Source organism: Halichoerus grypus, chromosome 14 (assembly GCF_964656455.1).
Source record: "Halichoerus grypus chromosome 14, mHalGry1.hap1.1, whole genome shotgun sequence".
Taxonomy (NCBI): domain Eukaryota; kingdom Metazoa; phylum Chordata; class Mammalia; order Carnivora; family Phocidae; genus Halichoerus; species Halichoerus grypus.
This window is the reverse complement of record NC_135725.1, coordinates 28,226,080-28,253,058: the sequence shown is the minus strand read 5'-3', so window position 1 is coordinate 28,253,058 and position 26,979 is coordinate 28,226,080. Positions and strand designations below refer to the sequence as shown.

The following is a 26,979-nucleotide window of genomic DNA, read 5'->3' as shown; positions in this document are numbered from 1 at the left end:
CCGAAGAAATGACAAGGCAATGGAAGCATTTACTCTGAAATCTGGACTGTAAAAGAAGAGCAGGTGTGAGAATGTGAAGCCATGCTGTCAAGAGAGTGATCAAAGAAGCCCCTTCAGCCAAAAATCCGAGCAGCTTACACACAAATTGAGAAGTCATGCAGAAGGACAGGAAAAGCCGAGAAGAATGGGACCAAAATTTTCCATTGCAGACTGGGGCTGGCTACGGAGTGAACACACTAACAGGTGTCGTGGATGGGCGAGGTTTCCCAGAGACTCAGAGAAAGGCCCAGTCTCCGTAAGGCAAAGCTTTTCAAAGGTCTCATCTCCTCCCTGTAGATGCTTATACACTCACTGACATAACAAAATTGGGCAGGGGGCGGGGTGGAGGTAACCACCCAGGTGTGCAAACGGCCCCAGGGCTGGCACCAGCTGGGGAGATTTATCTAATCTCATTTTCCATACCTTGTTTTAAAGCCCCAAATACCATGATTAGAATTGCATAGAAGTGGGAGAAAGGGAGGCTGAAAACAAGAGGCGGAGAGCAAACCTCCCGTGCGTCCCCCTTCCACATTGCTCATTGATCCAGGACTTGTTTACAGTTTTATTAAATGAAAAATTTGCTCTTAAAAAAAAACGAAAACAAACCCAAAACCCTCTCCTCCATCAATTGAACGTGAACAGTTGTGAAAGCTCCCAAATTAAGAAACCATCCACACTGGTTCCTTCCTTCAGAAGCCATTTGTTTGCTCTCGCGTGGGCTCAGCACAAGCCAGGGCCGCGCGCAGATCTGTCCTCCGCCCCCACGGCCACCAGTAGAGAAAGCCCCACCTGTACTTCCCTTGCACAACATCGCCCATTCAGCCCAGAGAGCTCAACTGAAATCGCAGGAGCCACGTGTGCCAAAATAGACAGCTTTCATGTGAAATAATAACAGGGCAGGCACGCAAATGAAAAGCGTCTGCCAGGCCCTCGGCAGAGTCCACCAGAAACCCCAGGAATTAAAAGTGCACTCGGGGCATTTAGGACACGGGGGTGCTTGCGGGGGGGGGGGGAGGGGCAGGCGCCAACAGTAGCTCAGAGCACTCAGAAAACAAAAAAAGGAGGCAGGAAAGAGGGAAGGACGGGAGGGAGGAACGGAGAGGCACAGGAGCTAACCTCCTTCTCACTGAGAAAGTAAAGCCCCGCGGAGAAGACAAACTGCGAAACCTGGCATTTTCAAGTCAATGACCCCTTGCTCTGGCATGTGTAGCGCTACAAAGAAAAGCCACAGAAATGTACCAAGTAAATAACATTCCAGACATACTGCTGGCAGCACTTCACCCTTTTGGCTAAAACAAAACAGAAGTAACTGCAGGCCTTGTAAACAGGCTCCAAGACGCGCCTGCGTCGGAAGGGTCTGCGGGCCAGAGACACAGACGGTGTGCACACAGCGACAGGGACGGGACGGCTGACCCGTCCGCTCAACCCAGGGAGGTTACACAAGCTGATGACTGAAATCACAGCCAGACTGGTCACGAAGAAAAAGCCTGCCTTGTCCGCGGTGACCGCTCGCTGTTCTGTCCCAGTGTGGAAGCCTAGCCAAGGCCCATTTATGCAAATATCAAAGTCTAGAGAGCCTGAAGGAATGCACGAAAGCAGCTGCGTGGGGGGCGGGGGGGGGGGTGGCTGTGCGTTTTCCTGCCCTTTAATCTTTTCCCTCCAACGGCCTTTGTTGTCTCCACCAGACCTCCTTCCCCACCTGCCAGGACGCCACCAGGCCAGGCCCCAGTGAGTCTTGGCTGGGCTCAGGACGGACCGACATTGCTGGAATCCTACACTCCCACTACCCATCCCCAGTCCCTTCTTCCTAGCCGGGAATAAATGTACTTTCTACTGTCCTCTGAGAAAGATCAAAGCTTAAATGTCCTCCTGGGTCAGAAGGAAGGGCGTTTCACTTGATATAAGGGACCCTATTATCAGTGGAAAACACGACCTTCTCCCTGAAAAGCAATTTTCCAGTTGAGAATCAGACCCTAAATCCTTCTGCAGTGGAGTCTGCCCTCTGAGGTTGGGTTTTACCTGTGGGCTACTCTGGGGTCGTATTTCCCTATGAAGGAAATGGCTTCCTTCTTAAAACTAAATGAAAAACATGGAGTCAGGTTTTGATAACCTTTCTTGAGGGTTGTTAAAATTCTGACGTAAAAGAACCAATAGAATTTACTTTTAAGAATTTCCTCCTCTCCTTTCAACCCTAAAAGTCAGGATTTCTCCTGTCAAGTAGGATTTTTTACACTGCTTTTTTCCAACAGCGAGTGGGGAAAAGTATAATGCTCTTAAGCTCACTTCAAGGAGTAATATTAAATACTCCTTTACCAACAGATAATCTACTTCCTGCCCACCTTCAAGATAGAATGGATATTTAGAATTTTCTACTTCTACCTTAACCTTGATTTATAAGTTTCACCCCTGGGTTCCTCACACATTCCCGCGTTCTCAGAGCCTTATTCATGGTCCCAATCAGCCAGCAGGTCATCCGTCTTCGCTCTGACAAGGCCCATTGGAAAACAGGTTTTCTTGTTTTCCCCTGAAAAGGCCTGTGTCAGCTGCCTATACAAATGCCAAATTGTCGATTCATCATTGCAGAGGATGGAACATAATCACTTCAATGATATCTTCATCCTAAAAACAGTTTTTTTGTTTTTTTTTTTAATGCACGGAGTTTATCACTTTTCCCAAGTAAGAGATGGACAGGAAAGTAATACTTTCAACTCTCAGAAAGCACCAGCCCCCTGGTCCGTATTCCCCATCATAAATTCCCTTTCGCTATAAGTGGTTGAGGAGGACAGCAGGGCAGAGCAGGGGGGCGGCACAGAGCGACAGCGGGACACGTGTTCTCATTCTCTCCCAGGAGACCACCAGCGGGGCTGCTCCCTCCAGAGGAGGCCACGTCGTGTTGGATGTCTGCTGCCTTTGCCCCTCGAGATTAAAAATATCATTTCTGGCCTGAAAACAGCTTCTCAAGACTGTTTCTAAAAGCTACCTCCCTACCCAGATTAGAAGGCTGTGTCTGTTAATTTAAAACATGCTTCTAGCAGAGGAGGAAGGAGAGCCTTCATTACTCTCAAGAGCCGCTCCAAGCCTTCGGGAGGAATTCAATTTGGAGCGGAAATGGAGAATTTCATCAGATCTTAAGCAGGGGCTGTTCTGTGATTTATTTCAGCTTTGTCCAGGGAGACGTGACCAGCGCGGCCCATCCTGCTGCCCAGGGAGAGGTCCAGCACTTCCCGGCTCCAGCTCCGAGCTCCTGCCTCAGCTGGTCAGAGCAGGCTGCGGGTGCGACCAGGAGGACAGGAAATGGTTTTTGGTTCAGGACAAGAAGAGCCCCAGACCACCCCTCCCATGATACTGGAGCTGATCCCAGTTTCCCTGGGGGGAGCAGATTCACTTTTTATATAGATCCTTGGGAAGTGCATCCAGGAAACCGACTTACACTCCTCAAGCTTGGACTTCTTAGTGATTCAAAGTTTTTCACAATCTCAACAACACATGGACCCCAATATCCCATTATGGAGAGGAAGGATGAACCAGGAAAAGAGGGAAACAGAAGCTCCTTTCCCTCCAAACTGGATAGCTTTAAGGGTCTTCTAATCACATGAAAGCAACTTTTGCTTGTGTGACTTAATTACTTGCTAATTTAATTTGGGCAACTAAAAGTAGACTCATAGGAGCCTGGGGCAATCTGCAAGGAGGACAAATCTTAGCTACCACTCCCTAAGATTCAGAATATGTTTTCTCTTTCATTCTTAAGGTGTGATGTGATACATGCCAAGCACTTCAACGAATGTGTTTACAAATCAAAATGCTCAACTTGAGGCCCCTCTTCTCTGCAATGAATTCCTGTACTCCCCCTCTCCTGCATGCAGTCTAATGTAGGGGATGCATCTGTGGTCCCAAAGGCAAAGAGGTTGCCCAGATGACCTGGAGACCCATCTGGCTCTGAGACTGCTCAGTAGGGACTAGTTACGTTCCATTTGCCCCATCTGGCATCCCACTGTGGCCACACAGGGTAGTCTTTAAACTGGAGCCATAGGAGATGAGGAAATGTTCTTTCGGGGATAGGGATTTTCAGGAGCTTGAGGTAGAAACCAGTTTCTAAAAACTTGAAGAAAACTTACTACATCCGATCAACACTGGGATCTAGGTTTGAGAGAAAAGGGTAACATTAAGTTTAAGTTTTCCTTTCAAAATTCTGAATAGCAAATAGGCAGTAAAACACCTACTCATTTACCTAAATGGATTTTGGCTGAAACTGCCAACATAACCAGAGCAGAGAGAGAATGTCCAGGGCCACACTCCAGAGATTTCTACCAAAAACATATCTTCCTTCTAAAGACTCCTATTGCTTGAGCACTTGCTGTGTGCTAGGCACTGTATGTTATATACATCATCTCATTGGACCTGCCTCATGACCTCAGGAGATGGATTTTATTATTATCTCCATTTTACAGATTATAAAAGTGAGGTAGAGAAAGCTAAAGTGACTAGCTCAAGGTCACATCACTGGCAAGTAATGGAGTATTTCTACTCATACAGTCTTAACCCTGAAGCCTTACTCTGATTCACTGGCCCAGGGTCACTGGGTTTAGACCTGTAAATTCTGGGCTCCCATCCCCCTGTGCCAGCTCAAGCCCAGTGGTGCAATGCTGCCATTGTTGGAACTCCATCTTCAGAGCCCACCCAAGGGAAGCCACCAGCCATGCCCTCTGTTCCTGAAATCTATGTCGCAGCCAGACTGGCCCAGGGTTACCAGACCTTTTGATCACAGAGCTTCAGCCTCTTCCTTGTGGGAAGGAGGGTGAGGATGGAAGGGACAGGGGACAAAGCAAGGAGAACACCACTACTCCACTTCTGATATCCCCAAAGGACCTAAATTCCTGAACATAACACCTTATTCTTCCTAACCCTGTCCTATGCCAGGAGTCCCTCATGGACCACCTCAAGGGGATGCTTAGATGGACAAGCAGGTGCAAAGGTGCTCAGGCCAGTCCCTAGGAGCCCAGGAAGAGCAACACGCCAGACTCTCCCTGACCTCTATCTCCCACCCAATTTTGCTAAAGCCTGACATTTCTTTTTCCTAAAAAGACATTATTTTTTAGAGCAGTGTTAGGTTTAGAGCAAAACTAGCAAAGGATACAGAGAGTTCCTATACACCCCCTCTAACCACACATTTCTAACCTCCCCTACTATCAGCATGCCCCACCAAAACGGTGCATTTGTTATTGCAATTGATGAACCTACACTGATGCATCATTATCAGTCTATAGTTTACACTGGGGTTCACTGTTGGTGTGGTACATTCTATCGGTTTGGACAAATGTATGAATGTAACCACCATTACAGTATCACACAGTACACCGAGTAGTTTCACTGCCCTGAACAATCCTCTGATTTTTTTTTTTTTTTCCCCAAGAAGAGATGGTTTAAAGCAGATCACAAACTCAAAGGGTTACAGGAGCTGAGAACATAATAAAACGAGGGATGTGGGAGACGGGGAAGTGGATAAAAAGATGAGGGAAGTAGACAAGGAGATGAGGAAATAGAGAAGGAGGGGGGAAATAGACAAGGAGAGGGAAAAGGAGTCAAGGAGAGGGGAAGTAGACAAGGAGAGGGGAAGTAGACAAGGAGAGGGGGAAGTAGACAAGGAGAGGGAAAGAGACAAGGAGAGGGAAAGAGACAAGGGGAGAGGGAAATAGACAAGGAGGGGGAGAAATAGACAAGGAGAGGGAGAAAGAGACAAGGAGGGGGGAAAGAGACAAGGAGAGGGAGAAAGAGACAAGGAGAGGGAGAAAGAGACAAGGAGAGGGAGAAAGAGACAAGGAGAGGGAGAAAGAGACAAGGAGAGGGAGAAAGAGACAAGGAGAGGGAGAAAGAGACAAGGAGGGGGGAAAGAGACAAGGAGAGGGGGAAAGAGACAAGGAGAGGGGGAAAGAGACAAGGAGAGGGAGAAAGAGACAAGGAGAGGGAGAAAGAGACAAGGAGAGGGAGAAAGAGACAAGGAGAGGGAGAAAGAGACAAGGAGGGGGAGAAAGAGACAAGGAGGGGGGAAAGAGACAAGGAGAGGGGGAAAGAGACAAGGAGAGGGGGAAAGAGACAAGGAGAGGGAGAAAGAGACAAGGAGAGGGAGAAAGAGACAAGGAGAGGGAGAAAGAGACAAGGAGAGGGAGAAAGAGACAAGGAGAGGGAGAAAGAGACAAGGAGGGGGGAAAGAGACAAGGAGAGGGGGAAAGAGACAAGGAGAGGGGGAAAGAGACAAGGAGAGGGAGAAAGAGACAAGGAGGGGGGAAAGAGACAAGGAGAGGGGGAAAGAGACAAGGAGAGGGGGAAAGAGACAAGGAGAGGGAGAAAGAGACAAGGAGAGGGAGAAAGAGACAAGGAGAGGGAGAAAGAGACAAGGAGAGGGGGAAAGAGACAAGGAGGGGGGAAAGAGACAAGGAGAGGGGGAAAGAGACAAGGAGGGGGGAAAGAGACAAGGAGAGGGGGAAAGAGACAAGGAGAGGGAGAAAGAGACAAGGAGAGGGAGAAAGAGACAAGGAGGGGGGAAAGAGACAAGGAGAGGGGGAAAGAGACAAGGAGAGGGGGAAAGAGACAAGGAGAGGGAGAAAGAGACAAGGAGAGGGAGAAAGAGACAAGGAGAGGGAGAAAGAGACAAGGAGAGGGAGAAAGAGACAAGGAGAGGGAGAAAGAGACAAGGAGGGGGGAAAGAGACAAGGAGAGGGGGAAAGAGACAAGGAGAGGGGGAAAGAGACAAGGAGGGGGGAAAGAGACAAGGAGAGGGGGAAAGAGACAAGGAGATGGGGGAAGGAGACAAGGAGATGGGAAAGGAAACAAGGAGATGGTGGGGAAGTAGACAAGGAGAAGAGGGAAGGGGACAAGGAGATGGGGAAGGGGACATGGAGAGGTGGGAAACATAAAATGAGGAAAGCAGATAACAAAAGGAAGGAGGAAGTAGACAAGATGGGAAGTGAATAACAAGATGAAGGAAGTAGATTAGGGAGTGATAAGGATATAGGGCAACAGGTAACTACAACAGGGAAGTAGAAAACAATAGGGGGAAATAGGCAGCAATTTTTAAAAACGCCATGTCAAAATTAACCTAACCTATGGACAGGGGCTACAATTTTCTCATCTCTCGTTTAAAGCAGTTATCTTAGGGGAAGAAGCTTATGCTTTCACTGCACAGGGAGGTTGTAATGACTGATATCTGCATCCTACCAGGGTTCAGGATGGATGCTCATGGAAGATGGGAAAGGCTCAAAAGCTGAGCACAGATGACAGCTGGGAGGAGAGAGGGGGCTCCTAGTGAGGCACAAGGAGGGAAGAAGGGGACACCAAAACATTTTTGCCTGCTTCATAATTTGGTTTAGTGTTGGCCTTAGGCCTATTGCTAATGGGCAAAATAACAGCATGGCGGCGACAAAACAGAGACCATCTCTGGCTCTAGCAAACACAGAGGCCACTTCTGACTCGAGAAAACAGAGGCTGTCTTTGGGAGAGTGCTTAGCTATGGAAAAGCAGAGCAGTGGACACTGCCCTGCAGGCCCGCCGGGCAAATCATCCATTGGGAACGCTGTCTAGACCTCAGCCCTGCGTGCTAAGTGCTGGCAGTGCTAGTGCCCAATTATTAGGAGTTGGCTACCTCTCACTTGGGCGACCCTGCCTGAGGAAGGTGGTAGTGGTTGGCATCTAGTTGTTAAGCTCATCTAAAAAGTGAAATAAAGCTACAAGTGGATGTCTCAGGTTTTAAAACTAAAGAATCAGAGGCTCGTATTTGAATGATCCAACTAGATTTGGACTTTCCTTCTGAATTGTAGCATGCACGTTCAACCTAAGGAGTCTTTGTTTTCTCACAGATGAGAACAGAGACAACTTTTTTTGAAGTACTGAACACTCCGGTGTTTTGGACACCAGGGACCCACCCATACCAAAACTACATGAACCATATTTATCGCAGCCGAGCATGTCTTTTGAATCATGAAATTACTTATGAACCGAGAGCTGTGCATTTTCCGCAGGATCTGGAGAACTCTTCTGGTAAGTAATTACCAATTAAAACATGTTGGCAGCCTCCACTGGAGCACAGGGATGACAGAATGTGATTCTCTCCACTCCCTCACCCCCCTCCTGCTCCCATCCTCCCCACCAGGGTGATGATGTTTGTTCCCATAAAAAGAGCTAATAAAATTAGCTTCCCCTGTGATACAGGGGAAATCTTTATTTAATAAAATAATGCATTTTGCTTCATTCCCAGAACAGCAACAAAATGGCGCAACTGAGAACCATAATAGCTCATCCGGTTGGTTTTCGCTGCGCGTACAAGTCTGTCATTTGTGGCCATGTGGAAGCTTGGAAAGCTGCTTCATGAAGGAACACGTTCAGGTAGCTTGCACAACCCTAAGTAAGAAGTGTGTGGTTACGAGTTTCCTTTGAAATACAGTGTGAACACTCTTTGGGTCCACAAATCATGTCTTCCCGTGTTCCTTATCTAGAAAAAGAAATTGTGGGGATTTCCCAGCGAGTACTCAGAAATGTAACTGGTGGGTGGTGGGTGGTGGGGGTGGGGAGGTCATCCGTTGCTTCCACAACTGAGAGGCACTCTGGGAATCTGAAATCTCAAGATGTAGTCGGGAAGATGTGTAAGTGCTGCGCTGGGGGCTGGTGAGAACACACGAGGCAGAAAGGCCGGTCCGGACAACAATAGGCCTGAGCACAGCAGGCCACTGTAGATGGATAGAATGAGTCCTGGAAGCAGACACCCGTGCAGAGGACAGGGTCCTCCTGCCAGACAGCCACGCTGTCAGCTAGCTTTCAAAGCACTAGGTTATTCTGCGTCAGAACAAGCAGCAGTGGGGACGCCTTGGGTGGCTCAGTTGGTTAAGCGTCTGCCTTCGGCTCAGGTCATGATCCCGGGTCCTGGGATCGAGCCCCGCGTCGGGCTCCCTGCTCAGTGGGGAGCCTGCTTCTCCCTCTCCTACCCGCTCATGCTCTCTTCTCTCTCTGTCTCTCAAATAAATAAAATCTTCAAAAAAAAGAACAAGCTGCAGAGCTGCCTTAGGGCATGGCCTAACAGAATCAGATCTCTAAACCAAAGGTAGATCCAGAAAGACAGAATTAAAGGAAGCAGAGTTCAAGTATTCTCTAATGGTTGGTCCGATGGTGGAGGAAAAGGAGAGGAAAAACAAAATAATGACGACGGTAAACTCTTAAGACATGCTTACTCTCTCCCAGGCACCATCTGCGTACTCCAACTTCACTAACCCCTTCTGTTCTAACAACAATTCCGCGAGGGAGATATTATTATTATTATCACCCCCATTTTACACACAAGTAAACTAAGCCATGGAGAAGTCACATCGCTTGTCCAAAGATCCCATAGTTGGTACCTGTTGAAGCGGATTTAAACACAGGCAGCCTGGCTCATCTACGTGTTTTGCTTGATCAACATCAGCGTGCTTCAGAATCACCCAGAGGTAGGATTGCTAGATAAATACAAGACACCCAGTTAAATCCGGATTTCAGATAAACAATGAATAATTTTTTAGTGTATGTCATGTCCCATGCAATATTTGCTAAACCTGGCAACCCTACCTGGAGGGCTTGTTAGAACAAATCACTGGGCCCCACCACCAGAGTCTGATTCAGAGGCCTGGGCAGGGCCTGAGATTCTGCATTTTTGTGGGTTCCCAGGTGATGCTGGTCCAGGGACCACGCTCTGAGAGCCAGTGACTTACACTGTGGGGGCTGCATGGCACTAACTTAAAAAAAAAAAAAAAAAAATCCGCTGCCGAAGTCTATAAGTGGGACTATTTTACCTTGAGATCCAGATTTTCTAATTATATTGAAAATGTGAAAGATTTGGCTACACTAGGCCCACATTCCCAGGTAAGAGTTGTAGCGGAATAGCAGCTGACCCTTTTAGAGGGGGCTCCGTGCCCTCAGACCCCAGCTCCCCACCACTTGCTTTCTGTCTCCCCACCACTGGCTGAGTCCACTTATTTATAATCGTGTGTGTTTTTTTCTCCTCCTATCTTATAGCAGGACTAAGAGAAAAGCAAAATATTTCTTCTGCCCGTGCCTCCGTTAAAAGTGGGCATCAAAGACCAAGTGTTCTAGGGGATGCTCTGCTATGCACTCATTTATATTTGCTGCCTGACTCTTTATAAGCATGTGGATTTAATCTCTTACTTGGTTTTTCTTACGAAAAATTCTATCAACCTTGTTCGTGTCTAGAAAACAGTTTAGCAAACTCTTGCTTCACGGAGAGGCCAAAGACGCAAACAAACATCAGCCTCACTCAAGTCACTCACTACAAATTCCATATTACTAAGCGTGGAATTAATTAGGTTTATTGTATTTTTGAAATCCAAACACAGTTTCAATTATTACTAGTCACTAATGGCTTATAATGAAGGCAGAGCTTGTTAGCTAAGCAAACAACTGGCATGTTTGTTGAAAGTGTAAATAGAAGGGAAATTCATGAATTAAATGAATGAATTCGCTGATTGTTCTCGCTAGGCTGTAAAGGAGCATTCAGCTGCCACAATATATATCACCACCTTTGCTGAAAGGCTTAGCCTGCTCGAGTTATCTTTATCTGGTCAGAGATCTTCTCAGTGGTCGCTTACAAAGTAACTGTCTCTCTGAATTTTTGAAAGTACTCATCTGCATCAGTAAATGCCATTAAGGATAAGGGATCACCTGGCTATGGGGGGGTTCATAAATAACTTTGCTTTTACGAACAATAGCCATATCCCCTAATCTTTATTTGACTCCACAAATAGACTAAAACAGCATGCCTGAGGACATAAAGGGACAATATACCTCATATTTTCCAGGGTGGTCCTAGAAAGTATGGGGCAGATGGTCATTCTCAGAGGTATTGAACTTAACAGCATTTCCCTTTAAAAGGTAATAAACTGCACCAGAAACAAAAAACAAAAGGTTTCGCTCTCCAGTCTCCTGGTTTTTAACTATGCTTTTCATTTAAAATTCCTAGTCTTTGCCTTTCTTCTCTCCAAATGGAAGTTCCATGTTTATTGGATATCTATAGTTAATTCCCATTTCTCTTGGATGTGTTCACCATGCCGGAAGTGTCGGGGAGGGTCATAGGAGTTCCTCTCCTAAATAATTCTTAGTGCCCATGCGCCCATTCCTGGGCGGTTGCCTTCTGGTCTTGTGAAAGACACCTGGATCTGTTTGCAATATGTTTAGCTGCAAGTAACAGAAAAGACAACTCAGGCTGGCATACACGAGGAGAGGTTCTTGTCCTTCCTGTAACAAGACCCCCCGAAGAGGGTGGTTGCTGGGGTTGGTTCAGTGACTCAGCTGTGGCAGCAGAGCTCTGGGTCTTTCTATCATCCCACTCTGCTAGCCATTCTTACTGTGTTAACTCTCATCCTCAGGCCTGCCACCTCGTGGTCCCAAGTTGGCTACCACAGCTCCAGGCACCACATTCATGTTCAACATAGAACAAAAAGGCGGGAGAAAAGGGGTGCTGTGCCAGCAATATCTCCCCCTTTCATCAAGAAAGCAAAACGTACCCTAGAAAGCCCATAGCAGATTTCCTCTCACTGGCTACCCCAAGCTGTAAGACAGCACAGGGAAGAGGCTCTTTGGCTTTATCTGATTCCATGGCAGAAATAGGCAGGTAGACGGGGTTTGGTTATGGGTGTAGGGCCGGCTACAGCACCCTAGTGCAACCCTTCTTCTCACAGATGTCAGAGTGCCATTCCTTTGGTCTCTTAGAATGCAAATACTTTCCAAAGAAATAATGCACTAAAAAGAATTCACGCTGAAGTGTTAGGGATGTATCTCAGATTTTTCTAGCCAGGAGGCAATCTGAACATGGGGACTGTAGGATGGGCAAGTAGATATATTTCAAGGACATAGTCTACCTACTTCCCAACTTAACCTGATGCTGGCTGACATTTGGACTTTTATTTTACCTTCTTACCCTCCAGGGAAGACTGAAAACCCGTTAAAGCTAAAGGCAATCCTATATATTATGGTGGTTTTTAAGAACTCAGGCTTTGGGGCCAGAGCCCTGGGGTTGACTCGTGGCTCTCCCATTTACCAGCTTCATCACTGTATCAGTTTCCTAGTGCTACTGTAACAAATGACCACAAATCCAGTGCCTTAAAACAATACAAATCTATCATTTCACAGTTCTGCAGGTCAGAAGTTTGACACTGGTCTCACTGCTTCTAGAAGTCAGGACACTGGGCCTCGTGTGTGTCGGGTGGGAGGTGACTGGAAGGGGGCTGAGAGGGGTCTTCTGGGGCATGGGTCACATTCTGTTTCTTGATCAGGGTGCTAGTTACAAAGGTATATTCAGTGTGTGAACGTTCAACAAAGCTGTACACTTAAGTTGCACACACTCTACAATGTACTGTACACTTCAGTGAAAAGTTAAAAACAGACAAGTATGTTGGGAGGTGGCCATTTTCTTCTTGGAAAAATGAAGCAAAGATTAAGCCAGAGTCCCGTTGGTAGGGACAGGAAGGAGACCAGAGATTGGGCAGCCTTCCTCTCGTCCTTCAAGCTGAGTGTACTCCAGGCCAGTTCCCAACACTCATTATGTGTGTATTTTAAATCTCTTGAGGAAAAGGTTTTTTTTTTAAATTTCTTTTGCCTTAGAGTCACATTTCTAGTGCAAGTGAAAGGTACCTTGTATCCTTCAGACGCACCTGTAAAAACAGAACTGATACTGCTATATATCCACGCCTGCTTCATTTTCTTTCAGACACAGTGGAAAACATGCCACTATAATAAACCCCTTTTCCATCCCGGCCAGCTGGAAAATTACGTTATGACTGAAATGACATCATACAGCTATGACACCAAGCGAGCGGCTGCTCTGAGAAATCCGGGTGAGGCAGTGACAGCATGGATGCGAATGCCACTCGGCCATGAATCCCACCTTTTATTAGCAAATGGCTTTTTTATTGCCATGACATTTCGAAAATGAAACTGTGGCAGCCACACTGTCGGAGGCCATTGATCACCTAACGTCCCTTATCGCTGAAACTAGCCACACGGGTCAAACAAGATGAGACCGGGAGGAGGAGAAAGCTCGTTTTTAAAGACCTAGTTCTAAAGGCGGAAGACCAGGGCCTGGGGCCAGGGCAGCGGTGCCTCCCAGGGGGTGGGCTGGCCGTCCCTCTCCTGCTATCAGTTGTTTCTAAAGTGGCCTCAAGTAGTAGTAGTCATAGCATAAGCAGTAGTAGTAATAATAGCACCTACAATAATATTCTTTGATGTAGAATACTGACGTCCTACGCCATCACACTCTAAGCAAAACCCAGCATGCCGATTAGGCAAATAGAATAGGACAAGGCCGACTCTCCTCCATCTTTTCAACTTTTGGGATGAACCATATGAAATTGCTGATATTTGAGCATGTTCAACACCCCAAAATGGGCAATCTCATACGGCTCGTCCTATAGACTGTCCCTCCCCGACCCAAGATCCTTCTCTGCAGAGATGTCAGGAGCTGCCACAAGATCTGGGAAAATTCCCATACTTCTCAAGCAGCAGAGAATTAGAAACACTACTGCATTCCATGGTGGGAGTGCAGAAGACAGGTCCCGGGCAAATGACACTGTGCTGTCCTCAGAAAGCGGCGGACCCTACCTAGGTCAGTGCCCCAGATGAGTGCCCCACCCTGGCCTGGGCCAGCTCAGTATGAAGGCAGGTGTCTCAGGTCAGGAACAGATCCTGAGGCCAAAAGCAGCAGCAGGAGGGGCCAGAGCAGGGAGACCGGAGGGAGGCCGAGGGGATCTGCAGCTGAAGTGCCGCATGGCTTGTGACCACCTAAGACCCATGTCCGCACCTGCAAGCCAGCGGGAATGAGCCTGGACATGACGGGAGAGAAGCTGGAATCCCAACCGGGTGGTGTGATTTCAGTGACCCAGTCTCGCACAGATGCCTGACCCTTCCATAATGGAGTCAACCCCCATTAGATTCGGGTATTATATGGTCCCAGGGCCGAGAGGGAGACAGACAGCATACTATTTCATAGCCACTGCCCACAAGATGAACATGCATGCCACATTCGTTTAGCCAGCTGCCAGGAAGGGCTCTGGGAAAGAGAACAGGTTCATTCTGATGGAGGACTACAGATGAGGAGGAAAGATGAGCGTGGGGAGCACTGTCCAGGAAAAGAACTTAGCCCATGAGGGTTGGGGGTGGGTGGGTAAGAAGAGCAGATCTTAGGGAGGAACACGGGATTCAAAGGCCTGTGTAGAATCTGGCTCACAGGTGGGAGATGGGCTGGGCCAGGGAGATAAGCTAACACTGAAGCTGGGGAAGGTAAGAGACTGGTTCTGGAATCCCTGGACAGTCCATCCAAGAGAGATCTTACAGACCCACCCCTCCTCAGCCTACATATGAGAAAACAAAGACCCAGAGAGCCAGCTTGTTCATTCCACACGATGGGAGCTTCCTCTGTGCCACAGCTAATTCATGTCAGACCCAAGTCTGACAGACATTTTACTCAAAACTGTTTCACAAAATCCCAGTCACAGCAGAACCAGCAGAGGCCCCCTGCCTAAAACTGTTGGCTCCCTCAAAGCTAGGAGCTCGTGGCGACTGAGGGCAGAAATCCTCTGCAGCCACAGCCACAAAATGCTTCTGAGATGAACATCATACCGCGTAACAGCAGCTGCTTCCTAGGATGCTCCCTCCGGTAAGATCTGGCCTTCTCTCCTGCTGACAGAGGGCTACCCTGAAGGAAAGCTTCAACTACACCGCCTATTTTTTTTTTGTTGCTGTTTTTTGTTTTGTCGCTCACCAGTTTCACACGGGAGGAAAATAACAACAAAAGCAGAAAAAGAAAACACTCCATACTATTTTCTAAGTATAAAAAGTGTCATATCTTCACTGTGTAACTCTAACGGTGTACCTGATTGTTTTCGAATTTTCCCCTCTTGTTCTTTCATTCATTTTTTTTAAGGCTCTGCAAATTGACCTTTGGGTTGAACACATCTCTGGAAAGAAAGCCTGGCATAAAGAAAAACTGGGTTATGCTGGAGCGTCAATGAAGGTAACCTTAACTACAGTGTTTGCAAAAGCAAACCCTGTAATGTATGAAATAAAATATTAATAGCCATTACCTCAGTTCTTCTGAGAACAGACCTGACTCACAGTTCTCGTGTGGCGTGATCTCCACACATGCGCCTCACCGTGAACACGGCTCACGTTACCAGGCGATAGAAGCCTCAAAGCAGGCAAGACCAAGCCGGGTATGTGTTTTTATTCCATAATGTCATGGGCAACGTTGCTTATTTTGGCAACTAAGTTCAACTCTCCTGAATTTACCACCTAGTCATTTAAGACTAATCACCTAAACACATACCAGGAGGGTTGGCAAAATTATTTTTAACTTAAAAAGGAAAATACTGGAATAAGATTAACATCTCTAGGTTATTTATCAGCAGCTAGAGATGCAATCACTCAGCTGAACTCTCTGACATTTGAAAGCACCAAAAGGGGCAAAATATTTGTGTTAACAGATGTACTTCCAAGGCCTCATAGTTGCGAGTTGCAAATGAACATAATTAGATTTTTAAATTCTGCGTGTGTGGTGCTTAAGTATGGCAAAGACCTTTAGTTTCTCGGGGGCTTATGGTAAGTCTGGTTTCTCCTTTTCTCCCTCTGTCCACTGTCTTCTTGATAAGCTTGAGGTTCTTAGTGGCCTAAAAAGCATCTATTTGACATTTTTGCATATGATGATTACCTAGCGGAGTTAAATAAAGAATACAAGTCAAGTGCCTACCCTACTACCTGGCACACAGTAAAAACGCCACAAATGCGAGTCCCTCCTTCTAAGGAGCACTGCTAAGTGCTTTCAAGTCCGTGTTTAGAATTGATTCTTCAAGTCCCCCATGAGATAGTGTAAAGTGAACAGTCCGCTTTTATTGGCGGGGGGCCCGGAGGGAGAGGCTAATTTACTCCTCCAGACGGGATGCTGGCACAGTCCGCGGCTGGACCGAAACTAGCACTCTCGGCCACAGCTTAGCGGCAGGGCTCCTAAGCTAAACTGCTTCTTTAGGTGGCCTGCCACACCGAGGTGTGTTTTTTAAATCTGTGCAATAAAATTTGGTGTGGTTGGAGAGGTGGCGGCGGACGGGAACCCACCCACAGGCAAATGACGTCAAAAAGCTAGGGGGAAACATTGGGCTTCTCTGTTCTCGAGAAGCTTCTGCTATGTTAAGCAACCTGAGAAGGAAGCTGACTTTCCATTAAAAACCAGCCGCTTTGGCAGTCGTCAGAGACAGCCTGGGGTCTTATACTTCCCCTCTCAGGAAAAGTGGGGAAAATAATTTCCATAAGTTGGAAAGGAAGAGACCTGGAGTTCAAAGAGTTTCAGAGCTGGAAAGGCACTTAATGGTCATTTGGTGTAACCACCACTTCCAAACAGCAAGGAAGGAAACTGAGGCTCAGAGCAGGCTGCGGACTGCATCTTGGCCCCTGGCTGTCCAGAGTAGCTCACTCTCTAGACCTTTACAGATCCTGCACCTTTGTCCTGTCTCCTTTCTCAAAGGAGAAAATACCTTGCATTCCAGTTTGCAGAGGGGTTGTTTCAATGGAGGTTTGTGGTTGGCCGAAAGGAGAAATGTCCTGTCCACTAATACTCTGAGGCCCAAGATCTTGCTTGGGAAGAAGCTCTAGAGAAGCTGGGATATGTGTGTATGTATGTGTGTGCATGTGGTGTGTGTGTGTGTGTGTGTGTGTGTGTAAGGGGCACACAACAGACCCTTCCTCCATACACCTTTGCCCATAACAACTTGATGTGTGAGGTCAAGAGCACTTTGCAGCAGACCCTGCACCCTGGGACTCTGGGAAACCACACTGCACGGGGACTGGGGCCAACCACTAGATCTCTCAGATCGTCAGCTTTCTCTTTTACAGAGAGGACCCTGAGGTGACAGCTAAGAGACAACTGAGAAGCAGCATGCAGAAGTCACCAAGCAGGTCCACACGTGGCTGCAGGTTCAGCTCTTCCCCATGTCTTTGGGAAACCAATAAGCCTGATTTGAAAATACCATTATGTCACTCACAAATGTGTTTGTATCTTCTTCAGTAAATTAACTCTCCCATTGGTGACCTCCCAAAAGAGAAATTCTTCAATTAATGAATAGTAATACCCTTATAATTTTAAAAGGCCCTTCACATTCATCTGTTCTTTCTCTTTTTAATTGAACCTCAACAGCTTTGTGAGGGTTGTGGATTTTTTCCCGTTCGGGTGAGAAAATGAAGGCCAGAAAGAGGAAAAGACCGACCTGGAACAGCAAGCTCGTGTGTAGCAAGCTTGCGTTCCAGCTCCTCTTCAAACTGGACTCTGGACACGTGCACAGCAGGGCCAGCTTCGGTTCCATGGTTCACAAAGTGAATTCATTCAGGGAACATAAATTCTTGGTCCAAGACTGGGTTGGACAAATAGGACACAGAGGGTGAATACCGGTGCTGAACCATCCATTCATTCAGCAGACGTTTACTGAGAGCCTGCTAAGTGCCAGGCTTCTGTGCTTGGTGCTTAGGATACATTCATGAACAAAAGGGGCAGCGACTGGGGTGATCAGAGAGATCACAGTCTAGCAGGGGGCAACATGCAGGAAGTGCAACTCTACTTATGAACTGAGTCATTCACTTCTTTCCCTCTCTTGGTTCCTGTGTTTTTGTGGTACGAATTCAGATCTGCACCCCCACCCCCACCTGCTTTATGTTCGGCTCACTCAAGAGCCTCTGCAGCCCTCCCCTCCCAGGCCCTGATCTCCACTCCCTGCTGAAATGACAGGGGTGATGGATGGTTCTGCACAGTGTCTGACTGCTTTAGTCTGAGTGTTGGCAGTTGTTAGTGATGGGCGTTATTATCTGATCATTGATAGATTTCATTATGTGTAGCTTTCTATCATGGCGTTTACTGGAAGAGTGTGTGTGTGTGTGTGTCCCAGAATATATTTTATGATAGGTTTTAAGATGGTTGGGGCAAAAGTGTGAGGTGAGCAACTTTCCAATAAGTGCTCAATGACATGTAGAGAGAAGGTACATTTGAATGACAAGGCTATCCCCGTAAATATAATGATAGGAAAGAAATGACAGAAGAGCATATATTTTTACTGTTTTGATTAAACTAGACTTTTAAATTAAATTTTTATCCTTTTTCTTTTCTATATGTAACTCTTAGTTTCTTGACCCACACAGGCTGCCTCCTTCATCTTACCTCTCTGCTATCTGAGGGCCTGGAACCATTATTTAATGCAATCCTTACACAATAATTGCTTTTATAACATTTTACAACCACTTTTCCTAAACAAAATGCAAGTGGAGCATAAAGAAACCAATATTTTAAATTTACCAAAAGATCACTGACCGCTCTTGAGCTTGTTACTGAGATGAATGAAATGCATTCTTTAATCAGGAAAAAAAGGACGAAAGGGGGAAAAAAATCACATAAAAGCATAAGTAGCAACTCAAAAATTATTTTCTTGGTTTATTTTATGTTGCAGCTACACAAGCCATCCCTTTTTGTGTATCCATCAATAAGATATCTGTTGTGCTTTTGTACAAAGAACAAAGATGCTTTTATCAATTCTCAAAAGTCTGTAGGACAAACCATTCATGCTGTCAAACCCCTAAAACCCTTTCAGCAAATAATGAAATCCATCAGTGACAAATGTCAACATACTAATTTGTTAAATGCAAAACAAAAGCAACATTCAGACAAGGCGCTTCATTTCATGTTATATCAGCACTCCAATTTGTACCAAGTTTATGGCAACCCACGGATCATGCAATATTAAACAGGACTGTATTATAATGACTAAAACTGGAACAATAAACTCTCCTTAGCGAGGATGCTAACAGTGCAGCTGAAATACGTGCTATGATTCTAGTACATTCAAATCTTTCCAAACTACCAGAATTTCTGCGAAGACACCTATTTCTAATAAAGAGTGGCGGCTTAAATGACCCAAATACATGGATTTCAGGTAGATAAAAAAAGAAAATTGGAAAATAAAATTGAAGTCCTTGGGAAGACTGAGAACTCTGTTTAAAAAGACCACTTAGAATGAAATGAAACTCTTCAAGGTATGAAATGCATAATGAAAGGATCTTCCTGATTTTCATTGTTGATCATGATAAAAAGGATATTTTAACTGAGGCTGTCATATTCCACATTATGGCAGACTTTAAAAAGAAAAGCCTGAAGGAAACAGGAGGATGGGTGATGCTGAGGGGCAGGGCTCTATCTGCAGTGTGAGAGGGAGAGCCATCGACATTTCCCGTGATTTTTTAAAAAAAGATTTTATTTATTTATTTAACAGAGAAACAGAGAGGTAGAGAGAGAAAGAGAGGGCACAAGCAGGGGGAGCAGCAGAGGGAGAAGGAGGCTTCCAGCTGAGCAGGGAGCCCAATGCGGGGCTCGACCCCAGGACCCTGGGATCATGACCTGAGCTGAAGGCAGACACCTAACCGACTGAGCCACCCAGGTGTCCCTCCTGTGATTTTCTTAAACACAGCTTCTGATGACGCCCAGTGGCCCTAGAGGACTCGCAGTACAAGTCAGAGAGCTAACAGGTCTGGTACGCTTCAAGGCCAGACCTAACTTGAGTACAAACCCTGGCTCAAGTGCACGAAAACTGTGTGACTTCAGGCCAAGTTCTTTACCTCTCTGGGCTGCAGTTTCTTATCTCTAAAATGGACATGACACCCACTCTGTCAGGGAAGCTGTAAGGATTTCCAATGTCATGTACAATTTTGATACATGAATGTCTTGGCCAGACTTCCCTCAAATCATTCGATTTCACCCTTTTTACTTTCAGAGAGATTAATTTAGTCAGGCTTGTGGGCACTCAACTGAAGATGTAGCAAAGAGCACCATTTCAGACAAGAAGGCCAAGTTGTGTAGTTGGGGTGCACAAATAGCATCAAATGGCAATCAAATGGTAATCGCAAGTGTTTTAGTGATACTTTTTAAAGTGTATCTAGTTTGGATTTCCATGTATCTTCAATCAGTTCAGTTACCATAAAGAGAGGGTGAGGATGACACCTGCTGTGTCTGACCACAGATCCATTTGCTACCATTTTCCCCCAGCCCGGGGGCCTGCTGCCCTGTTACAATCTTTACAACAGAAGCAAACAAGCAGAACTACTTCAAGGAACGGAAATGCAAAAAGTTATCACAGAAAGATAAACATGAGCTTCCAATTTTCTTCTTTAAATGGTGTATTCGTGCACACACACACATTAAGAAAATAGTAGGAGACTGAGGGCCAGAAAATGCACCTATATTGTGATGAAAGAGGTAGATAAACACATCTTTGTAGAAGATAAGTCACACAAATCACACCACTGATATCTTGGGTAAATTCCCAATCGGACAATTGCCACCTATTGTCTAAAATGCCATTCCTTGTCATTTCTTTTGGATACAATACCTGCCTATGCTTCCAGTCCTAAAAGGGGGCATGCAGGTAGGTAAAACATTGAGCAGCTGCTGCGTTTCACCCACACAGTAACCTGTGTTTTAGCACGTGACCTGCTCACCCTACTCTGGATTCATTTGCTGAGCTGAAGAACAGCACACCAAGTAAGATCCAGCCAGCTTCATTATTTTCCCTTCTCACTTCTGAACATCATTCACAATAAACCCTATTCACCCTTTCCCATATATATGTGTGTAAGAAACACTAAATGACATATTCACTGGAAACATGACTTTCTTCCCTACTTAAACAGTCAATTAACAGCACACATAAGTCAACTGTAAGTTCTTGATACTCAAAATGTGGTCTGGGACCAGGACCATCGACATCTCCTGGGAGCTTACTAGAAATGAAGAATCTTGGACTCATCTAGCACTGCCAAATCAGAATCTGAATTTGAAACAAGATCCCCAGTTGATTGATATGCACGTTAAAATTTCAGAAGCACTTTCTTAAGTGAAAAAAGTATGTGTGTTTTAAGTGAAAGTGACTGAAGAAGTCAGAATTTTTTTTTTTTTTTTATCCTATTGTGGACAGCAAAATGTGTGTGGGACACTGAAAAGCAGGGGGTAGTCCTAAGGACTCAGGGTTCATCCCACATTCAAAAGATAAAACCCACAGTTAACAACTATCAGATGAACACTGGCCATATGTGGAATATTGGGCCAAGTGGAGGGGGTTCAAGGATGATAAGCACAGAGCCGTTCTTCCATTTAAAACACTCACTATTCCCTCAACATAATAAAGGACATATATGACAAGCCCATAGCTAAATCATACTCTACAGTGAAAAGTTGAAGGCTTTACCTCTGAGATCAAGAAAAAGACAAAGATGCCCACTCTCACAACTTTTAGTCAACATAATATTAGAAGTCCTAGCCAAAGCAATCAGGTAAGAAAAAGAAATAAAAAGCATCCACATTGGACAGGAAGAAGTAAAATAGTCACTATTTGCAGATGGCATGAAGAAAATCCAAAAGATTCCACCAAAAAACTAGTAGAGCTAATAAATAAACTCAGTACAGTTGCAGGATACAAAATCAATATACAAAAATCAGTTGTATTTCTATATGCTAATAACAAACTATCAGAAAGAGAAATTAAGAAAACAATCCCATTTACAACTATATCAAAAAGAATAAAACACCTAGGAATAAATGTTTTTAAATCATTTCATTTTATTTTATTTTCATCATGAAAAGTGTACTCTTTAATCCTCATCCCCCTCCCCACCCCCACACACATACACTTCCCCTTGGTAACCATCAGTTTATTCTCTATAGTTAAGAGTCTGTTTCTTGGTTTATTCTCTCTCTCTCTTTTTTTCCTTTGCTCGTTTGTTTTGGTTCTTAAATTTCATGTATGAGTGAGATCATATGGTATTTCTCTTTCTCTGCCTGACTTATTTAGCTTAGCATTATACTCTCTAGTTCTATCCATGTTGTTGAAAATGGCAATTATCCATTCATTTACTAATGCACACTTGGGCTGCTTTCACAGTTTAACTATTGTAAATAATGCTGCAATAAACATAGGGTGCATGGATCCTTTTGAATTAGTGTATTTGTATTTTTGGGGTAAATACCCAGTAATGTGATTACTGGATCATAGTGCGGTTCTATTTTTAATTTTTTGAGGAACCTCCATACTGTTTTCCACAATAGCTGTACCAATTTGCAGTCCCATCAACAGTGCATGATGGTTCCTTTTTCTCCACATCCTCGTCAACACTTGTTGTTTCTTGTGTTTTTTATTTTAGCTATTCTGACAGGTGGTATCTCACTGTAGTTTTGATTTGCACTTCCTTGATGATGAGCATCTTTTCATGCATCTGTTGCCTATCTGGATGTCTTCTTTGGAGAAATGTCTGTTCATGTCTTCTGCCCATTTTTAAATTGGATTATTTGGTTTTTGGGTGTTGAGTTGTAGAAGTTCTTTATATATTTTGGATACTAACCCTTTCCTGGGTATGTCATTCACAAATATCTTCTCCCATTCCATTGGCTGCCTTTAGTTTTATTGATTATTTTCTTTGCTGTGCAGAAATGTTTTATTTTGATGTAGTCCCAATAGTTTATTTTTGTTTTTATTTCCCTTGCCTCAGGAGAAATGTCTAGAAAAATGTTGCTATGGCCAACATCAAGAAATTACTCCTTGTGCTCTGTTCAAGGATTTTTATTATTTCAGGTCTCACATTTAGGTCCTTAAGCCATTTTGAGTTTATTTTTGTGTATGGTGAAAGAAAGTGGTACAGTTTCATTCTTTTGCATGCAGTTGTCCAGGTTTCATAACACCATTTGTTGAAGAGACTGTCTTTTCCCATTGTATATTTGTTCTTCCTTTGAAGATTAATTGGCCATATAATCATGGGTATATTTCAGGGTTTTCTGTTCTATTCCACTGATCTATGTGTCTATTTTATGCCAGTATCATACTTTTTAATTACTACTTCTTTGTAATATAACTTGAAGTCTGGAATTGTTATACCTCCAGTTTTGTTTTTCTTTTTCAAGACAGGCTTTGGGCCTATGAATAAATTTAATCATAGAGGTGAAATATCTATATACTGAAAACTATAAGACATTGATGAAAGAAACTGAAGACACAAATGGAAAGATATTCCATGATCATGGATTGTAAGACCTAATATTGTTAAAATGTCTGAAGTACCAAAGTGATCTACAGATACAATGCAATCCCTACTTAAAATTCTAATGGCATTTTTCACAGAAATAGAACAAATAATCCTAAAATTTGAATGAAACCATAAAACACCCCAAATAGCCAATCTTGAGAAAGTAGAGCTTTCTTCTTTCTTCTTTTAAGGCTGGAGGAATCACAAAGCTCTAGTAATCAAAACAATATGGTATCAATTTCAGACATTTAGACCAATGGAACAGAACAGACAGCCCAGAAATAAACACATGCATATATGGTCACTTAATTTATGATGAAGGAGGCAAGAATATAGAATGGGGAAAGGATAGTTTCTTCTATAAATGGTGCTGAGGAAACTGGACAGCCACATGCAAAAGAATGAAAGTGGACCATTATCTTATACCATACACAATAATTATCTCAAAATGGGTTAAAGACTTGAATCTAAGACCTGAAACCATAAAGCTCCTAGAATAAAACATAGGTGGTAAGCTCCTCAACATTGGTCTTGGCAATTACTTTTTGAATTTGACACCAAAAGCAAAGGACATAAAAGCAAAAATAAACAAGTAGGAATACATCAAACTAAAAAGCTACTGCACAGAAAAGGCATGATCAAAAAATGAAAAGGCAACCTAATGAAGGAGAGAAAATATTTGCATATTATATATCTGATAAGTGGTTAATATCCAAAATATATAAAGAACGCTTCCAACTCAAGAGCAAAAAAAAACCCAAGCCAAACCAAAACAAACAATGGGCAGAGGATTTGAATAGACATTTTTCCAAAGAAGACATACGGATGGCCAACAGGTATATGAAAATGTGCTTAAACATCATTAATCATCAGGAAAGTGCAAGTCAAAAATTACAATAAGATATCACACCACACCTGTTTAGAATGGCTAATATAAAAAAATACAAGAAATAACAAGTATTGGCAAGAATGTAGAGAAAAGAGAACCCTTGTGCACTGCTGAAAGAAATGTTAATTGGTTTGGCTACTATGGAAGTTCTTTAAAAAATTAAAAATAGATACCATATTAAAAATGATTAAAAAAAGAAAGAGATATCATATGATCCAGTAATACCACTTCTGGGTATTTATCCAAAGGAAATGAAAACACTGACTTGAAATGATATATGCACCTCCACATTCACTGCAGCATTATTTACGATAGTCAAGACATGGAAATAACCTAAGATAACCTAACATTCATTGAAAGATGAATGGATAAAGAAAATGTGGCATATATACACAATGGAATATTATTCAGCCATTAAAAAAGTTAATCCTGCCATTAGTGACAACGTGGATGGACCTTGACAGCATTATGCTAAGTGAAATAAATCAGACAGAGAAAGACAAATTCTTTATGATCTCACTTATATGTGGAATCTAAAAGAAAAAACTGAACTCACAGATACAGAGAACAGATTGGCGGTTGCCAGAAGCAGGGCCTGGGGGGTGGATGAAATGGGTGAAGGTGGTCAAAAGAAAAGTTCTGGGGATGTAATGTACAGCATGAGACTATAGTTAATAATACTATATTATATATTTGAAAGCTGCTGTAAGAGTAGATCTTAAAAGTTCTTATCACAAGAAAAAAAATTCTAAACTATGTATGGTGATGGTCATTAACTAGACTTACTGGGGTGATCATTTCACAATATATACAAATATGGAATCATTAGATTGCACACTTAAAACTAATAAAATGTTGTATGTCAATTATATCTCAGTTAAAAATTTAATATAAAAATAAAAATAAACATTACACTTTACTATACTAGGTTAGTTTATTAAAATTGCTACAATGAAAGAATGTATTGGGAGGTATGGGGGCACAGAGAAGGAAGCAATCAATTATTTTTTGAGTAAATCCAAATACTCTATTCTTTGTCATTCCCCATTAAAAGGTGGAAGTTGCCATAAATATAAGTCAACTCCACACGAGTCAGGGAAGATTATGAACATTTGATTTCCTGGTTATTGACAGTGGGTACCACATTCTACTTAATTGTTTTGGTAAATCTCCCATCTAACCACTTCCTGCAGTGAGGTTTCATACTATTTACTCAACTTTGCATGGATTAAAAATAGGAACCCAAATGGTAACCACCGCTTGACATTAGGGAATATGGAAAGGTCAGTTTTGCCAAGATCTGAGAGAAAGTGAGCTAATCCAAGCATGGAGTTATTGTAGGAAAGACTTGAACAAGGTCTAAGAAATGGGGCACCTGGGAAGCATCCCACTTAACTTGTGAGTCAGCTGTATCCTCACTGCAAAGCTTCGTGATTTTGTTTAAAGTCAGTTCCCAGAATCTCAGATATATCCAGAACTGAAAGCTAAGTAGAAAACACGCTGAAGCCAAATATAGATGACATTTGGATTATCAACACTCCCCATTCTCCTCTCTCAGGGAGAAACCTGAAAGTTGATGAAGATACAGATATGCAGAGAAAAATGTTTCAAAGAGAATTATTATACTGAATACTATTCCAGAAGGGATAGCTTGTGTCCCATGATATCTTCTATCCAAGTACCATAAAACATTTTCCTAGTGCAGTCTGGGGCAGGAGCAGTGAGAAATGGGGAAGATGATGATGATAATGCAAGAGATTCTCTAGACAGAGAGGGAAACACAGGGAAGATCTGAAAGGCTCAGAAATGGTGAGAAAAAGCAGCTCTGCACTCACCTCCATAAGGGGTGAAGAACCACCAGCCTGCAATAAGATATCAGCAGGACCTAGAGATAATATGGTTTTGGTCCTTAATGGTGCATTTTGAAGAATAATGTTTACATTAGCTAGCTACTGTGGTCATCACAATTGCTTTGGTGACACTGGAAGTTTACAGAGTAGAATGTTCATAAATCACATAATTTGATAACAAGAAGGGACTGTTGCCACCACCTTTTACCCAGTAGTTTCATTTTACAAAAGAGAAAAGAGGCTCAGAGAGGGTCTGAAGGAAAGTCCCAAAGTGAACAACTTAGTGGTGGCATTCATGTCCTGACTCCCTGTCCAGTGCTCTTCATATTATAATAGCAATCCTGGGTACCCTGAACCCCTCTGAGTCCTGTAAGTCCACGGGAATGAACTATGTTCAGTATTTGCTTTTTTTTTTTTTTTTTGAAGATTTTATTTGTTTATTAAGACAGAGAAACAGAGAGAGAGAGAGAGAGAGAGAGAGCGCACGTGCATGAACGGGGGAAGGGGCAGAAGCAGGGAGCCCTATGCGGGGCTTGATCCCAGGACCCTGGGATCATGACCTGAGCTCAAGGCAGCTGCTTAACCGACTGAGCCACCCAGGCACCTCCTACATTCAGTATTTCAGAAAGTTCAAATGAATCTACATATTTGCTGGGGGAAAAAGGCAACACAGATTCAAGCACCAAGTCTCTGCTTTTGGTTAAATTTATTGTAACTCTGTGTTAATTCTAGTTGGATAGTAATTTGGGACTCAAGCAATGTAAGTTCTAAAATCTTGTGATGCAGGGCGCCTGGGTGGCTCAGTCGTTGAGCGTCTGCCTTCGGCTCGGGTCATGATCCCAGGGTCCTGGGATCAAGTCCCGCATCGGGCTCCCTGCTCCATGGGAAGCCTGCTTCTCCCTCTCCCACTGACCCTGCTTGTGTTCCCTCTCTTGCTGTGTCTCTCTCTGTCAAATAAATAAATAAAATCTTAAAAAAAAAATTAATTAAAATCTTGTGATGCTTATCGAAAAAGGTTGTCTGTACTTTGTTCCTGTTTTTTGTTTTTGTAACTTTAATAATTAAAAACATGTGCACAGT

At 43.8% G+C, this 26,979-nt stretch overlaps 1 protein-coding gene across 7 annotated transcripts in view; it reads right to left on the bottom strand.

The window, feature by feature from the left end:
• The window catches only part of AOPEP (aminopeptidase O (putative)), a 337,581-nt gene that overhangs the window by 148,650 nt on the left and 161,952 nt on the right, over window positions 1-26,979 (bottom strand). The window lies entirely within an intron of this gene.